The sequence below is a fragment of the Rhipicephalus microplus genome, chromosome 6 (assembly GCF_043290135.1).
Source record: "Rhipicephalus microplus isolate Deutch F79 chromosome 6, USDA_Rmic, whole genome shotgun sequence".
Taxonomy (NCBI): Eukaryota; Metazoa; Arthropoda; class Arachnida; order Ixodida; family Ixodidae; genus Rhipicephalus; species Rhipicephalus microplus.
In genome coordinates this window covers 180613786-180633038 of record NC_134705.1, presented here as the reverse complement: position 1 = coordinate 180633038, position 19253 = coordinate 180613786, and positions in this window count along the sequence as shown.

Here is a 19253-nt window from a genome sequence, read left to right as displayed (position 1 = left end):
TAAGTAGAACGCAGGAACAGTACACTGGTATTACTTTTGAAAAGCAACAAAACTACTTTAACAAAGCCTGGTAATTCCTGCACAACACACGAGCACGCTTCAATAACATCAAAGGTACAATGAAATCTCAGAAATATTTGTCCAACTTCTCACGCTCGAGTTTCGGCTCTCAGATTAACTTCTTGCTAGTTATTATCCCCGTTTCGTGGTCAGTTTTCCATGTCATAAGGGAATGGTCAATGATGGGTAGCAATCTATAGTAATGGTAGAGGTATACAGCTTTTTTTTTATGATGCTGGAAAAACCTTCAGTACTGAGTAAGCGCATGTGCCCTTCTATATCTCTTTCGCGTTATCGCTATCTTTTATGAAACATCACCCAACTGGTTCAAGCTTTCCGTTTTGCGTCATCGACTATCTAAAAACTATACCCCAAACAAGCTCCTCGACGCTCGCGCCCGATCCTCCTCTGCGATCCGAGCGTCCCCCAGCCGTTATTTCAAGCCACGTATGAGCAAGCTACTCCGGGCCAAGCGTCGTCGCCAAGAAAAACCCCTCCGCGACACGCTCGAACGAAGGAGCTGTCTCGAAGCAGCCATACTCCCGCCACCCAGTCCACTATTTCAATTGCGCGCCTCCTCTAAAGAGCGTTCCGAGAACCGGCACCAAAGGAGGAATCGAAGTCGGGAGTTTTATTTATACGGCCCGGGCTTAAGAACATGTCTACCGTCTCCCTCGTCTCCTAGGTTTCCGTCCTGCGGTACGATGGTTAGTGGATGCCACACTTGCAGCCAACTGGCATGGCCCCTGCGTGTAGGAGATGATTGCTGCGCACCGACCTTTCCCGCCACGACGTATATAAATATACGACGCGACGGAAAGGGCACACACGGGTGGCTTGTTGCGCGGGAAGTACGTATCGTGGCTGCCAGCACTTTCTCCTTTGGACGGGGCTTGTATACCGTGTCACTGTGTCTCCGGGTCGAAGAAACGAGCGGAAGCAGCCCTGCGGCGAGCGACAGACCGCCTGCCGCAGGCCTTGCCAGTCATGGAAATGCGCCGCTTGTTGAGAGTGTGAGCTTTGTGCATACGAGAAATCGCGCATCGCCGTGAACGAGTATGAGAATCCTCGTCGAGGCCTCGGTCACTGAGGAGTGCTAAGAAGTGGGCTTTAAAGCCTGGCTATATAGCACACATCTAAAGAAAGAAAGAAAGAAGGCAGGGAGGCCGACAAGACAGACAGACAGACAGACAGACAGACAGACAGACAGACAGACAGACAGACAGACAGACAGACAGACAGACAGACAGACAGAGACAGAGACAGACAGAGACAGACAGACAGACAGACAGACAGACAGACAGACAGACAGACAGACAGACAGACAGACAGACAGACAGATAGATAGATAGATAGATAGATAGATAGATAGATAGATAGATAGATAGATAGATAGATAGATAGATAGATAGATAGATAGATAGATAGATAGATAGATAGATAGATAGATAGATAGATAGATAGATAGATAGATAGATAGATAGATAGATAGACAGACAGACAGACAGACAGACAGACAGACAGACAGACAGACAGATAGATAGATAGATAGATAGATAGATAGATAGATAGATAGATAGATAGATAGATAGATAGATAGATAGATAGATAGATAGATAGATAGATAGATAGATAGATAGATAGATAGATAGATAGATAGATAGATAGATAGATAGATAGATAGATAGATAGATTCACAACTGATTTTTAATGCGAGTTGAATGTGCCATCTTTCATTACCTTCTATATATCGCCTCGAGAGCCACCGCTAGACACGCTTAACTCAATTGACGAAACTGATAATTCGGTAGCCTTCCGACAAAAGTTCACCGTTTCTCTACATTACCCCCTCCCCTGCCAACGCTACCGCGTTAAAAAATAAACTAGCAATCTATTTAGCTCTTGGCATACCAGCAGTGCAGCAGTGCTACGTTTGGACACATGGAACATGTAAAAAAAATATGCTTTGTGGAACAAATAGTTTATCCGCCTTTTTATCAAGGCATAGTACTGACATTATTATATATCATGACCTTACATTCCAGGCCTAATTCAGACGCGATATATCTCGCCCCCACTACATATAATATGTAAAACAAACCTCTTCAACCTTTCACATTTACGTCACGTTTGAGTACCTATACATCACAGCCTCGAATTTTCGCACCCGCGTAGTACTTTCTACAGCACCACCCTTTCGCTTGTCACTCAATCGCCCACTCACTGTCTAGCAACACCCCAGCTGTAGGCCCGTCAATTTCAGTATGAGGGCAAGAGGTTTCGTAACTTGTTTGTCCGGCGTGCGCGTCACTCATATTAGTCACCGCTTCAAACCACTTCTCCTTTTTGATTGCCCGTAAGCCCATTGATTCATCGTTTTCTCTCTTACCATGGTCAATGATCGCGTAGTGACATGTGCAGACCTGCTGGCTGCGCCATATTCGTGGAGGAAACTTCACGTCTGAGCCTTATAACATTCGCATCGCCCGTTATGTCTGCATAAATAGCTGTCTTTCTTGTTCTTCTGTAACTTGCAAAAGATTTTCTTCACTAGAATCTGTGAGTTTGATCCAGAGTTGAGGCAATATCGATGGATTAACGTAGACACAAAAAGAGCGTTGTTTTGTGCAGGCATCCGGATCAGATTAAAAGTGATAAGATAAATAAATAAAAAAGATTAGGTACACACTGTCAGGCAAGATTTCAAACATGTATGTTCCACAAGCTACAGATGACGTGTCAAGAAAAACGCACAAAGAAAAAGACCAGAGCGTCATGTATTACCTCTTTCCGCCTCTGTTTACGAAACCTGATGAATATCCTAAGTGGGCTATTGACATTTCTAATCAGGCACGATTGGATCTCGAGTGTAATCACATCTCTCGCGACGCGGGCCAAGAAGAAAAAAAAAGGAACACCCGGACAAAGTAAATAAGCGGGAGGCGCCCTTGTGTCCCTGTTCAGCGCGCCCTGGCGGCGCTGTCGCGTCCTACGAAAGCGTTTTGCTGCTATGTGCACACTCACGGGAGCACACGCACACATACACATAAGAGAACGCACGGGCAAAGCACAGACACATGAGAGCACACATACAAGTTCGCACGCACGCACGAACGGAGCGCCTACGAAGGCTAAGGAGAGCGCATACACGAGAGCACACACACACACAGACACCGCCAGAGAAAGAGAGAGAGAGCAAGAGACACGGGAAGGCCGCATCGCAATCGACATTGTGCCCCTGAGCAGAACAGCCTATATATGGGTGTAGCAATTTCTCTCGGTGCAGCTCCCGCGGTTCTCTGCCATTGCTGCTACACATGCATTTCCACCGGTAACACGCTTGTGGGCTTCAGTGTCTCTCTTGGCCGAAAAAATAAAAATAATATGGGCCGTGTGACGAACTCAGAGTCTACTCTTCGGGAAAAGAAAAGGAACGTTGTTGCATGTGTAACAGAAGTCAGCTTTTCTATATGGCGAAAGCGATAGGTTCCCATATATAGCTTTCTTCCATAAACATCCTGTAATGTCTTATATAAGTATGCCCGATTTGCCCCACACACACAAAAAAAGATAAACCATCTATGGGCCGATCACGAAGGTAAGTCAACAGACTCTCTCACAATGTCATGTGATTAAGTCATAGAGAAATATACTATGGTTAGGTTCTGTAGATGCAAACCTCGCCGTGCACTGTTTTATGGACAACTTAAGGCCGATTTCTGCGAATGATGGCTACAGTGAACTAAACCAGGCTGAATGCATAAAAAAAAAAACCCCTGCCGGTACGCATATCCAATTCTATAGGATATTACTGTTCGGTATAAGTGAACATCACACATTTACAGAACATGCTTAAGTTATTCTGTGCTTGCGGATATGCCTCAAAAGAAACCGAACTTTCAATCTAAACTCGCCTAATATGTGACATCTTTTTGAACGGCGAGCCCTGCAGTCGTCCATCTGGCGCGTTATCATGTGGTAACAGGTGTTGAGATAATCCACAACATCCTTAGCTCCTAAAAGGTGATTTCTGTAAAGCATAACACCTTAAACGTGATTTGTGGAAGTGTACGACACACTGGAGACCCCTATTTTGCAAATTCCGGCTGGAAAAAAAAAGTTTTTTTTTTAGTTTTAAGTCGCTTGGAGGGTTTTTAGGGTGCAATGTGGTTCGCGGTGCAGTCTGCATGACATCCTCTTTCTCTTCGTGCGTTCAGCTTCTAAACGCAATTTAAGATTACAATCCTACTTAAATAGCTAAAAATACGCTTGAATCTGCCACTATAATCCGCGGTCTCTTAAGTCACACCAAAATATAAACCCGCATTCAGCCTTATTGTCAGTACTCCTAAACATAACTTATTCAAGCTAATCAACATAGAAGTGTTCAATCAAATGTGACAAGTGATGATGGGCAATGCGACGGCCAAACACCCCACGCCAGCAAAAAAAAAAATAATCATGCGCGTATTTTCGTATGACAATCATGATGACTCGGGTATCATCATTATTTTTTTACGCTGATGATATTGATGCCGAGTTAATATCTGTACGATTGCGCTGTTTGCCTTTTCACTTAGCTGGAAGTGCATGCGAAACGGCTGCTTTAAAGTCCTACACTTCCGAGAAGCATCTGAACAACTCTCCCAAGACGAACTTGCAGCTACACGTATAAAAACACCATGCAAATTTGTCTAGCCTGGATTAATACCCAGGAAAAAAACGCCATTGTCCTGTTTGCACGAGCGATTGATATATGTGTGCCTCGGTATGAGATAACGTCAGGTTCAGCAGTACATGTACTGAAGATAAAATGTTATAACATCGCGACAGATTGGAAGAAATGAAAACTCGCGAATACAGCCTCCGTGCGATCCGGTTATCAATTTTGTGCCTTCGGGGCTGTGTGTACATAGTCTGCCGGCTGGATCACCGACAGCACATGTGTGCCCGTGTGATTGCTTCGCAGACTGGAATGACAAACGGTTATAATTAGATTTTGTTTCAGCAGATCACCCATCCCTGTATGCACCTCAAGCCATGTAGCGCTACTATAGTACTAGAAGCACTTCTTCTACACAATAACGGCATTGAAAAAAAAATAATAAAACCTTCCAGTTCGTTCCAACTCACGAGAACGGTCTGACAACGAAGCTGTCGCCCCTGTCGTGGAGGCATCACATTTTGTTCTTTATGCTTCGGCGAAATTCTCGGTAAGGTCATCTATATTGCTTATTCATTCTTCAGGTTTGGCCCCATGAACAATACAGCACGATCATGTTATCCGCACGTCGCAGCTCAACAGTTGGCGGACATAGAGTCGAAGGTGTGATCATACCAGACAAGTGTCAACTGCACAGCCGCCTTCCTTCCATGGTTATCGATTCCGGAATGGCCCCGCCTCAGTAAACCATGGAGGGTCGTTCATGTTGACTTCGTTGGGCCGGTGCACAACGAGAGTTTTCTTTTTTTTTTTTTAATCGTAGTGGATGCATTCTCCAAGTGGTTAGCAGCAAGACAAGTTCCGTCACCATCCACTTCCGCTGCAACGAATGCACTTTGATCACTGTTCGCCACTCTTGGCACACCACGAATTATAGTTTCCGGTAACGGAGCGGCATTTTTTTTCGTCCGCTTCTTCAAGCTGAACATGATCAAGCACATGACATCAGCTCCATATCACCTGGCTACAAATGGGCAAGTGGACCGTATACCGCCGGGCATAAGTGAAATTGGCTCTCAAAGAATCGATTGAGGGAAGCCTTTCTTGCCGGCTGTCAAGGTTCCTATTCAAGTAGCCTATGACACAACACACCACAACGCCGAAAATGTCTGCAGAGGTAATGATTGGAACGCAGCTGCCGTCCCACCTGGATGCGCTACACTCGCTAAAACCTAGCCAAAAGGGGCAGGTGGATGACATGGCAGGACATTAGGCGCCAGGGGACAAGGTGTGAGTTAAGAATTTCATGACAACCCCGCATGGCCCTACCCGCTGTAGTATTTGAAGATTGTGGCTAACGGTCATTTCTTACCGCCTTTAAAGAAGCACCTTATTTATCCGTGGCCAGGAGACGATTACCACGAATACACCCGTTTTCCTGCAAGACTAAATTCAGGTGTAGAGCGTCAGACAGAAGAAGCATGCGTCCGCAGCTTTTCGTTCGCCCGCTAAGTTCGCACGCGAATCAAGCCTCTGAAGCAGGACCGTTGGGAAAGAACTCTGCCCACCCAAGGCTCGCAACGCATTGCAGACTATATGCCACGCAGTCGCTATGGTCATATTCTGAAGGCACTACAACGACAGGGCATGGGAAGATACCGGCACAGAATTGACGGCAGAGAATTGCTCATAAAGGTCACGGGGGGGGGGGGGGGGGGCGAAGCTTTCGGACAAGCGAGCCAGAGACTGGGAGGACGAAATGGCGCCGCTGGGGACTCTGAGTTCGTGACCAGGCAATACTGCGCACTTCAGTGTTCTGGAAATACAGTAAAGTGACTTTATGACGTATACCTTGTGCATCCCATGTGCAGAGCGCTGCACGTCGCTATTGTCAGACGGTTTTAATTGGTCTGTAACAAGATTCCTTCCCATTTTCATACTTCATCACAACTGAAGCCCTTTACATGGAGTCAACTTGTGTTGTTTTCAATAAATATCGCTGAATCTGGTTCTGCGAGCTCTCCCGCGCCTACAGTAAGCAACGCGACAACGTACACAGTGGTCGGAAGAGCGACAAGCAGAACGCACTGCTTTTTTTTTTCTTCAAGACGCACCGAGCAACCGCATCGCTATATGTGAGACAAGCCGGTCGCTTTTGCGACCGTTTAACCAAATGTTCTTGCTCCTTCGGAAGCGATTCTCGTCTTTAACCCCGGCTTTCACGGTTTCTGGCGAATGTAAATGGGCAGCCCTTCTTCCTTGCTTGTAATTTTTTGTTTATTACAGCTTCCACGGCTCTCGCCCGAAGCAAAAGGAAAACGGGTGGCCCTATACAACCAATGAAGACGGATGACGCCACGGTACAGACCGCTTTCACCCCTACAGATCTAAAGATCTGTACTCAAACGCTCACTTGTCTACGGGGCGAGAAAGGTTTTGAAGTAATGTGGAATGAAGAGCAGAAAAACAAACCTGGCGAGGGCTAGGGGAACCAGCAGAAAAGGTCCACAATCAAGAGTCTGCTGGAAAACGCGACAGCGAAGGAGAGAGGAACACCAACTCTCCTCTGCATTATTGTGTCCATCTCTGGCGGCAAATATGCCACGCAGCAAGAACCAAACTGGGTCACAAACAAGTTCTCCCGAATACAAGAAGCCCCGCCATAATACGAGCCGTGTGATTTGAGGAGTGTCCACTTACCGGACCGTCGGCAGCTTGGAACACCACAACCTGGTTGGAGGGATGGTCCACTAGATACAGGTCTTCCACACGGGGCGTGGAGAAGCTGCTTGGACAGACGTTTTTAGAGACGTTGTTTACGCTAGCGATTTCGCAGCAGCTACACCGCTTTCACAGCGGCGCTTAGGGACAAAGAGTGCTGGTTCACGCTTCCATGGTGCAAAAAAAAAAAAAGAGCCCGCCATGCCCGCGCGCTATATCTGTACGCGTATGTGTATGAAAAGATCATTGTCGTCACAGCTCCTGCTGTTATGAACCCTCATTAGTCGCTGGGATAACAAAAGCCGGCGGTATACCTATGAGTGCACGGATATATCGGACGACTGGCAACGGTTCTTACAGGATTTGCAAAAAAAAAAAAAAAGAGAGAACCCAACCTTGCGTATACATGTGTACACAACCCCACCGGCAGCGCGGTTTGAAGCGGTTGGCAGCGGGAGGGTGAGAGGAAGAATAGCTGGTGGTTCAACCTGCTCAACTTGCGCGTTGCGGTTGGGACTGGGAGCGTCTCGTACAGCGCTATCACTTACGGGATTAGGATTATCTCTCCTATTTATCCAGATACATTGTTCACTACATCTTTTTTTTTTTCGAGCTTGAAAAGACGAGGACAGCACACAAAATGGGGATGCGCTCAAGCTTGTATATGGCCGTCTGCAGTATTGCAACCGACACTCGTCACTAGGGGGACACGGTTCGTGCACGGGCATGTTCCGTTCGGGTGACATGGGAAAGAATAGGCAGTTATGGTATACCGGGCTTACCGGGATACCGGGCGTGATACCGGAATCGAAGTGCACATGCGCAGATACGTACGTTACCCGTACCGCTTACCGTACGGGCGGTATTTGTCAGATTCGACGTTACCGTGGTAGCGTATGCGTGTTCGTAGTGTACGTAAACATGGCGTTGCTCTCGGACGCCCACTTCGAAGTGATTTTGGCGTAGCTGTTGAAAGATTCACCTTGTTCACAGCAAACGACTGTTTAGAGTGACTTTGCTTGCCTTCAGTTAGCTTCGATGACCAAGTATTACGGAACAGTTGGCGTAGTTTTTTAGATAGCTTTCCATTTCTAACGCGTCTAGGTCTAACTACAAGATCGATGTGAACAATTCGGCAACATATTTTTTTTCGCGTTTGGTGCGTGGTTCATATTTCTTTGCTTTTATTATTAGTAAAATGAACTTGTAACAATGTTTCGCGTGGTGGCATAGGCAAACATTCTCGTTTTCTTTTCCTTTTCACCATCTTTAACTTATTAACCATCAGATAGGTGGCGCTCCCGTCCCAGCTGTGACACGTAAACCACGTAAACGCTATCCCGCTAAACTATAAGACGCTGGCCACAACGAACGTTTGCTGCACGGTAACGTCATTCCCTTAACATCCGCTATTACGTGAACCGTAAACCATAACTGTCTAATAACTAATGACGCACCAGTAGCAATTCAGAAGGGACTCCACCAGGGGAGCCAACCCACTGTCAACAATCCTGTTCGTAATATGCATTGGTGATAGAAATGTAGAGAAAGCTCGAAATAAGTAACGTCGCAATTTTTCTTTTTGAAGTAAAGATAAGTTATGCTTTGAGTACACTGAAGTCCCCTTATCAATGTTTTTTTTTTGTTCCAACCAGACAGAAGTTAGTAAGCTGCTACCTTTAAATTGTCGCAGAGTATCACCTTTTGTATAAACTGCTCGCGGAGTAGGAGCCACCGGGTTTAATGTACGCCGATAACATCGTTTTGTTAGTGGACAGTCTGAGATTCAAATCCTCTCGAATGCATGTGGCAAGGACGGAGAGGCATTAGGATTTCCGTTTAGCTTTAGGAAATGTGGTTTGATGGTGTTCAATGATTCGACGGATCATTCTCTCACAATACAAGGAGAATATATGCCAAAAATAGGGAAATATAAATATTTAGGAGTGTGAATCAAAGAAGAAAGCCGGTACGTGGCAAAACAGGGAGATGGAATCACATAAAAGAGAAAAGAGAATGAGGCCATAATGAAACGCATATAGCGCTGCGGGGACACACGTTTGTGGTGGTCACGAGTGTCTTAAAGTGAGTAATGGTGCAAGGGCCATCTTTTGGTAACGCAGTGCTGCGTACGAGATCTGCAGCACAAAGGAGACTTGAAATAAATCAATGGCAGTTGGGAAGCATGCAGGTATAACTGGTGCTCATGGGAAGACCACAAGGGAAGGGGTACAAGGGGGTGTAGGTTGGGCATCCTTTGAAGCTGGCGAAGCTCAAGGGAAGGTCCTTTACGAAAACCACGTGGGAGACATGAATGACAAGCGGTGGGCAGCTGGTATATTTAAGTGCTTATATACGAAAAAAAAAACAATGGTATGCACGGAAGGAATGGCAAGAAAAGTAAAGATTAAAATTACAAGGCAGGTGATGATAATAGCAAAAATATGATTAAGCATGAAATCAGAAAAAAAAAGAAACAGAGCGCTGGATATAGAGGCATGCAGACGAAACAATCGGAGGAAGTATATCCCGCGAAAAATTATGTATTGACTAAAGAAATGTTTTATGATATTCAAGGGGAAGTTCTCTCCGCTTGGAGACCAGATCATGATGCCTGAGAACGTGAAGCTACCGAAAAAAATATCCAACCTACTCCCCGAACCCACCTCCAAAAAAAAAAAACAGTCACGCTTATTATGTGCGAAATGACTAGAAACCGTGGTATGTATACTAGTTGAACGCCAATTTTCAAATCCGTATCCTATTAAGGAGCAAGGCTGCTCGAGTTCTTAAGATTAACGGACAGTATCGTAACATAAGTGGATCTACCGCAGAGACAAGCGAAAACCAGAGCATCACTGGCGTAAAAATACGGGAGCAAAAAAGTCAGACCTGAAAATTCGTCAGTAGCACAAGCAGCAGATGCTAAGAAGTCTGATAAAGATCTAGGTGGCACTTGCACCCCCTCCTCCAGATTCAAAGAGGATGCTCCCAAAATGCATCTATTCATCCATATAGTGGAGGCGATACTGGTTACAGGGCTCTGCGTGTCAAGTGGTGGAGGAGGTATACTGTATGGGTCCCTTTAGGAAGAATCTAGAGGAGCCATATAGAACAGCTCTAGGTGCTGGTCTGGCCTGGCTATGGCACGATACGGTAAAATATGTGACTCAATACATCCTCCTGCGCACAATACAAGAAGATGCAGCAGGTGAATCACAGCCCACTTTGGCTCTACAGCTTTCTCATAGTTCACTGTGTGTTAAACAATGAAAGAGGAAACGAGCACTTGAGCACGTCGTCGTGACGTATAACGGCTACTCTTCAAATAAGCGCTACTAATAACATTCTCTTATGCATCCCTTGGCTTCGTTCTCTGTTGGATTCGTATCGCTGTGTCTGAAGAAACTGGCCCTGACGGTGGGACCTATACGTGAAGTTTAGTTTCCTCTTCACAACAACGAGTGAGACAGGGGTTCAAGGTTTAAAAGCCGGACGAAGGCGTTGGCTTCCTTGTACGTACCTGGCTGAAACGGAATGTAGGCGATTGACCTTGCGATAATACTCTTCTTTAGTTCGAACAATAGTTTAGTGACTGTGTACGTTACACGGGAAGCATTGGCATGACGTGACGTAGTTCGTCATTATCTATACACTCATTCGCAGCTTCCACTGCACTACATGAGATGGGCGGACCTAGCGGACCTGTAGAAAACAAACACGCAGGCGCTCTAACTAAAGATAGAGAGAAGGAAACTGAAAGGAAAGGCAAGGACGTTAACCAAGTGGTGGCTCGGTGTGCTACCCTACACGGGGGAGGGGGGCAGTAAGAAGGAAAGTGAGTATCCACGTACCGTAACCACTGTACCAGAGCGACGGCTCATACCCAAAAGTACCTGCAAATCTTGCAGCAAAGAAAAAAAATGTTAATGAACAAACGATTACCAGTCTCGAGATGAAAGCATGCTACCACGAGCCGTGTTTGCAAAGCCATTTGCGTTTAGAGATTACTGCAAGCCCAGGCGTGACGGGCAAATTACTGCAAGACGGCGGTAAAGAAGCGAGAGAGAGAGAGAGAGAGTCAGGTGGGGGCGGAGAAGGGCGTTGTTGCTTATCGAAAAAAAAAAGAAAAGAAAAAAATAGCTAGGCGGGGATATGTCATGTCGACTGGTCCGTCTAGATTTTGTCTTCACACGGGAGACACCACCTCCTCTTTCCCCCTTTAGCCACTATCTCGCGATATTCGCTCTAGCCTATACAGGTAGGTATATGGTTTCCTCACGGTATGCTCTTGAACACGCTCTGCCCCCTTCGCTCGAGTGGTAGCCCCGGCCCCATTCGTTTCTCTATTCTGCGTTTTGTTTCGCTTTCGGAGCTGCTGACACAACTGAAAATTCGCGAAGCGAACGGTGCGGTGACCCGAACGAAAGTAGATAAAACCAGAGGGTGCAGGAGGTGCGAGGCAGGACTGAAGGACAACGGGCTGAAGGCGAGAAGAGAGGGTGGAGGCGGGGCGGGGGAGATTCGGCGCCGGTGCGCCCTTCGAACCACGCCGAGACAGCTGCGAGTGGACGCGAAAGCCTTCTCTTACGTACATATACCGCATCGTGTCGAACTTTAAGAGACTCGCTCGCTGGATTTCGTGCCGACCGGTTGTGCACCCGCGATCTCCGACGACGGCGCAGCTCTAGCCGACCGGCCCGCCCTACGCCATCTGCTCTCGCCGAGTGGTGCCCCGTCCTCTGACTCCTGCGCCCGTGTCCATCTTTCCTATCTGTTCCTTACTTTCGTATGTCGCTGTCCCTGCACCACGCCCTCTCCTTCCTGCTCTCTTTATCTCTATACCTTTAATCCTATCCTTTTAATCACTCTTTATACCACCATCCCTCGTGAGCTACTGTTGAGGTGTCGCACTGCGATGAAGACAGTTAGGGGGCACTTTTCTCTTATTTTCTTTAAGAATCACAAATGCCGAACTTCAGCGGGCACACCCGGTTTACAGGACGAAGCTCCGACGGGTCGAGCCTCATCGACCACGTCCGCCATGCTCCACAAAAACGGAAACTGAACATCTGTACAACGAAAAACGGAAAGAACTGTGTGAAAGAAAAAAACGACTCTATGAGTACATCAATCAATTATATTGCCACACAATACGTGAGCACTTCCGCCGTCAGTCGGTCTGACCATCCGTCCATGCTTTGTACCAGTGGGCGACTTCAACAAAGACATTATGGATCTTACGACCTGTATAGCTTGAGCCACTCATCCTCACCCACTTCGCAGAGAAGCGTGGATTTTTTTTTCTAGGAGATTATGGCACCATGACGAAGCAAATTGTAGTTTTCGGAGAAATGTAGAAGTAGAGGGTCTGTTGTCTCTGTGCATGTATGAAAAAAGGGGCTAAAGTAATATTTCATTGCAAAATGAACTCTGCAAGCCGCCTGCTACAAACCCCGCTCACCACACGCGACCGCTATTTTTGTCAAGGCTTAGTTGACATAATGTGTTTCACGGAGTGGAACCGCCATCTCCTATCAAAATTTCAGTCGCTAAAAATCGTTCATTTTTCGAAGCCGAACTGAATACAGTATGATAACGCCATTGCACGCGGAGTTAACCATGAAACGATATCGCTGGCAGGAATGCAGGCGCGTGCGAGACAAGCGGCTTGTGACGTCACCGCTGGTGAATGCGCCACTGTCATCAGACTTTCGAGCCGCTCGCGTGTTCATACGAACGGTCGTTATAAATTACGTTACCGACCCAGTGCGCCGAAATTTCGCCAGCTTGTATGCGAACACACAAGGATTAACCGCAGTGGCTGTAAGGCACTCGGCTGTTGACGCGCACGACGTGGGGCCGAATCCCGGTCACGGCGGCCCCATTTTTGATAGAGGCGAAACTACTTGAGGCCCGTGCGCTTAGATTTAGGTGCACGTCAAGGAACTCCAGGTGGTCTCAATTTCCGAAGCCTTCCACTACGGCGTCTCTCACAATCATATGGTGGTTTTGAGACATTACGCCCCAACAATTATAATTATATTATGAGCGAAAATGGTGTGTCATATCCAGACTAAGCGAAACATCTATACGTTTACGAGAACGTACATTACGATGAGATTGTAGTAATTCGTAGTCTGCACAAGTATCACGAAAATCAGTGCAGAAAAAGTAAGACCAGACGATCGCCAGTCTGTGTTCCTCCTTGTGTCCCTGCCGTTGGCTCTGCTTGCTCAACATGTATGTATTCAGAACACATGTCCGACAAATTACAGAACGGTGTACACTGCTATGTGCGTTAAGAAAAGTTTTTAATGATTTAGAGTACCAAGTACTCAACTATATGGGACGGCGTAACGCCATCCCCTGGGAGTCACACTTGATTGCGGGCGACAAAAATCACGCCGAGAACGAGCGTTTTCAAAGAGTGGTTAACGGTTTCGAGTACTCGGTATACTCTACCATGGGAGAGCTGAAAGCCGTCTTTTTGACCTCGCTAGAATTGTTAAAAAAAAAAAAAAACTAGTGAGCGATTCAGAGTACTTGGTACTCTACTGTGGGAGAGCACTAGGCCATGCCCGTGGCATGTTGCGAGCTTTGCGGCCGCAGCGTGAGGAGTCGCCACCATCGAAACGAAGACAGCGCACCTGACTGCGTAGGTAAACGGAACAGAACGAAGCCTCTTTTTTTTCGGCAATTTTATTTGTTAGACTTCGGACTGGTAAGCATAAAAAACCGTTCCTCATTTAATTTCAGGCATTTAGAAACATGCAAATTGTGAACGCATAGAAAGATTGAAAGTGACGCACTTTAGTTGGCAGTGCGGACCAGGAACTAAACAACATGCTCGTGAAAGGCACGCAATTATGTTGATACCAATTACAGAAAGTTTACCGAATACTGTCAATCAGTTGTTGCAAAATGTTGAGCTACACAAGTGCAGGGACGTAAGCGGTAAGCCTTTTATACTTACTGAGGCGAACGGTTTCGTGCAGTGCGATGGATATATCAGCCAGCGCTGGACACCTGCTGTGCTCCGGGTATCTGCGTTGGGGCTATACGTATACCTTCTTTGCACATGAACGCTGATGCATGCACATTGCTCACTGGTATACGTGCTAAAATGTTACTTACGTGGCCTTTATTTTGTGTAAGCATCGATCGATTGACTTGCAATAAAACGATTTATTGTTGCAAGCTTGTGTGACCAGCGTTGTCGTTTCGCTCGGCCCGTATGCGGCATCTCAACTTACGAAAGTGAGTATGCAAGATACTTATGACCTTATATTGCGCAGTTTACTGCAATGTACTATGCGGAAACGATAGAAATTGTCAAAGGGAGCTGCCACAACGAGCGGAGTTCAGCCATGACGCAGAAGCAGACGACGACGATGTCGTCTGCTATGCGGAAGGCCAGCCGCCATATCGAAACAGCCCGGTGCTTTTCAAACCTATTTCATTTTATACGCAATTATAAGTTATACAAACAATATTCTTAGTTATATTTGGTTCAAAAATATATTTATGTGGAGTAGGTAACGAAACCTTTTTCACGTTTTAGTAAAATAGTCATTTTGCAATATTTTTACGATTCCCTACAAAAATCCAGACGTCGCTACCGTCGCTTCCAAATCGCTTTCCCCATTGGCTCTATGGACATGTCACTCCACTGACTAGGCCGTCTCGTGGGCATCTGTGTACAAAGGACTGTGCTTATTAATAATGTATAACGATTACGAGTACTTCGTACTCGACTATGGGAGAGCACTGGGCCGTCCCATCTGTTTAGAAAAAGTGGGTAACGATTTAGAGTACTAAGTACTCAACTTATGGGAGAGCGTAAAGCCGTCCCGTCCCGTCTGAACTCCGATACACTGCTAAAACTGCTACACGAGAACCTACAAGGCGAGATGCGACTGTACAAAAGTCAGACCTTCAAAGGTGCCCTGGCCTTACGCGCATTTTTACGCACCGTTTTCAAACAATAAAGCTACCTTGATAACAAACTTGTTTGCAATCAGACCGTTCAAGTAAGACAATCCGATCTTTTATGAAAGTGATTTTGTGTTTCACGTCCCCATGTTTTAAATAATGCCGAGACGGGGATGAATGAACATTGCACGCAGCAAATGAAGGGCTGCGCTTCTGCAGGAGCCCCGTATACAGTTTGAAGATCCGATTCGCGGCATAAAGGAAGGCGGGAGTCTGTTAAAGGGCCACTCACCAGGTTTGACAATTCTGAGCTGACAAGTGCAATGCGTAGACGAGGCATTCATGATCATCATCATCATCATCATCAGCCTGACTACGTCCACTGCAGGACAAAGGCCTCTCCCATGTTCCGCCAGTTAACCCGGTCCTGTGCTTGCTGCTGCCAATTTATACCCGCAAACTTCTTCATCTCATCTGCCCACCTAACCTTCTGTCTCCCCCTAACCCGCTTCCCTTCTCTGGGAATCCAGTCAGTTACCCTTAATGACCAGCGGTTATCCTGTCTACGCGCTACATGCCCTGCCCATGTCCATTTCTTCATCTTGATTTCAGCTATGATATCCTTAACCCCCGTTTGTTCCCTAATCCACTCTGCTCTCTTCTTGTCTCTTAAGGTTACACCTACCATTTTTCTTTTCATTGCTCGCTGCGTCGTCCTCAATTTAAGCTGAACCCTCTTTGTAAGTCTCCAGGTTTCTGCTCCGTAGCTAAGTACCGGCAAGATACAGCTGTTATATACCTTTCTCTTGAGGGATAGTGGCAATCTACCTGTCATAATTTGAGAGTGCTTGCCGAATGTGCTCCACCCCATTCTTATTCTTCTAGTTACTTCAATCTCGTGGTTCGGCTCTGCGGTTATTACCTGCCCTAAGTAGACATAGTTTTTTACAACTTCAAGTGCACTATTACCTATCTCGAAGCGCTGCTTCTTGCCGAGGTTGTTGTACATTACTTTCGTTTTCTGCAGATTAATTTTAAGACCCACCTTTCTGCTCTCCTTGTCTAACTCCGTAATCATGAGTTGCAATTCGTCCCCCGAGTTACTCAGCAATGCAATGTCATCGGCGAAGCGCAGGTTACTAAGGTATTCTCCATTGACTCTTATCCCTAACTGTTCCCATTCTAGGCTTCTGAAAACCTCCTGTAAGCACGCGGTAAATAGCATTGGGGAAATTGTGTCCCCCTGCCTTACACCCTTCTTGATTGGTATTCTGTTGCTTTCTTTATGAAGCACTATGGTAGCAGTTGATCCCCTGTAGATTTCTTCCAGAATATTTATATATACTTCATCTACGCCCTGATTCCGCAGTGTTTGCATGACAGCTGATATTTCTACTGAATCAAACGCCTTCTCGTAATCTATGAAGGCTATGTATAGTGATTGGTTATACTCTGAGCATTTCTCTATTACCTGATTGATAGTATGAATGTGGTCAATTGTTGAGTAGCCTGTTCGAAATCCTGCTTGTTCCTTTGGTTGATTGAATTCTAATGTTTTCTTTACTCTGTTAGCAATTACCTTTGTAAATAGCTTGTATACTATAGAGAGCAAGCTGATCGGCCTGTAATTCTTCAAGTCCTTGTCATCTCCTTTCTTATGTATTAAGATGATGTTAGCGTTCTTCCAAGACTCTGGTACTCTTCCCGTCAGGAGACACCTCGTAAACAGGGTGGCTAGTTTTTCTAACACAATCTGTCCTCCATCTTTCAGCAAATCTGATGTTACCTGATCCTCACCAGCAGCTTTGCCCCTTTGCATGCCCTCCAAAGCTTTTCTGACTTCTTCTATCATTACTGGTGGGGTGTAATCTGAGTTACTGCTAGTTCTTATAGTATTAAGGTCGTGGTTGTCTCGGCTCCTGTACAGATCTATGTAAAACTCCTCCGCTATTTTAACTATCCTATCCATATTGGTAGTTATTTTGCCTTCTTTGTCCCTTAGTGCATACATCCGACTTTTGCCTATCCCAAGTTTCCTCTTCAATGCTTTGACACTTCCTCCGTTTTTCAGAGCGTGTTCAATTCTCTGTGTTCTCTGTGTTCAAGTACAACAGACAAAATAGAATTGGCAGAGCTTTCGAAGTTGATTAATAGACGTAAGGTATGCGATGTAAGAAGGTATAACATTCATGATCACGTCTGCCCAAATTTGCAACGTTACGCGTCGCGGAAATGGGTCAAATTTCAACACGAACGCTGCTCCCCCTCCCCTCTGACGGCGCACGCCTAGAGGAGGAGGGCATGGCGTGCGCGTATAAATGGCCCTACGTACACGGCAATGCAGTGACGTTGGTCCTCTGCGTAGACGACTCTGCTCTGATGTTGCAAACAATGGCACAAGACATGGACACAATTATTAAATGCGAAGCATTTCTTAGTGAACTTCGGTGACATTGAGCGTATCTATCTATCTATCTATCTATCTATCTATCTATCTATCTATCTATCTATCTATCTATCTATCTATCTATCTATCTATCTATCTATCTATCTATCTATCTATCTATCTATCTATCTATCTATCTATCTATCTATCTATCTATCCAGCCGCCTATACGACTTTTAGCTCTCCTGGCCGTTTCAATGATGGTATCGATACCAAACTTTGTATGGCATACCATGACTGTATGAAGAACATATCTGACAAATCATAATATGAAAATCATGGCATGTAATTCTTGAATGTCATGATTTAAATTTTATGATCCTTGCGGTGGTTTCGTTCGCACGGATGTTGCAAAACTGGTATGGTATGACATGATTGCATGGCAAACACAAGCGACAGACTCCAACATGAAAACATGACATGCGTGTCGGGTATCAACATGACTACATGCCATGCTCATGATGCGCTCGCAGCCGTTCCGTTAGCGTCACGTATAACAAGTTTGGTATTAGAGTACGGGAATTGATGTCGAAGGTATGTGACTGGTGCAAACACGATAATCATGAGATGCGTGTCATGTAACAACATGACTACATGGCAAGCTCATGATGCGCTGGCGGCCTTTTCGCTAGCTTCACTTATACCAAATTGGTTATTACGGGACGTGAATAGATGACAAAGGTATCATACAGGTGCAAACATGATAAACATGAGATGCGTGTCATGTAACAACATGACTACATGCTACACTCGTGATGCACTCGCAGCCGTTTCGCTAGCTTCACATGTACCAAACTCGGTATTACGCGACGTGAACGGACGACGCAGGCAAATGGCACATACGAACATAATCTCGACATGCGCGTCATGTAACATCACTACATACCACACTCATGATGCACTCGCGGGCATTTCGCTAGCTTCACAAATGCCAAATTCAGTATTACATTACGTGAAATGGTGACAAAGATATGTAACTGATGCATACATGATAATCATGAGGTGTGTGTCATGTGAGAACATGACTACATGCCACAGTCAAGGCGTCAATACATTTCGACGTGACGCTGTGCCGGTGTTGCGACGCCAGGCGCCGGCCTTTCCATATACTCGCAGGCGCGCGCCGCGCTGCGTTGCTTTGACGCATGCGCATTTCAGCGCGTCCGGCGTCCCTCCGTCACGAAAAGAGGGAGACGCAGTGTAGCCTGGGTAACGCATCGGCGCGAAATGCAGCATGTCGCAATTCGCGCCAGCTGTCGTCGGGCCACGCTGACGGACGCTGGTCGCGCCGGTCACGCCTCGCGTTAAACTAGTGCGCTCGCGTTTTGCCAACGCCTCCTCTAGAAAGATGCCTGAGGAATGGCTCGCGCTCCCAGCGGAGTTGGCCTGCCTTTAGTTTTAAAGAAGCTCCGCGCGGTGGCGCTCGCG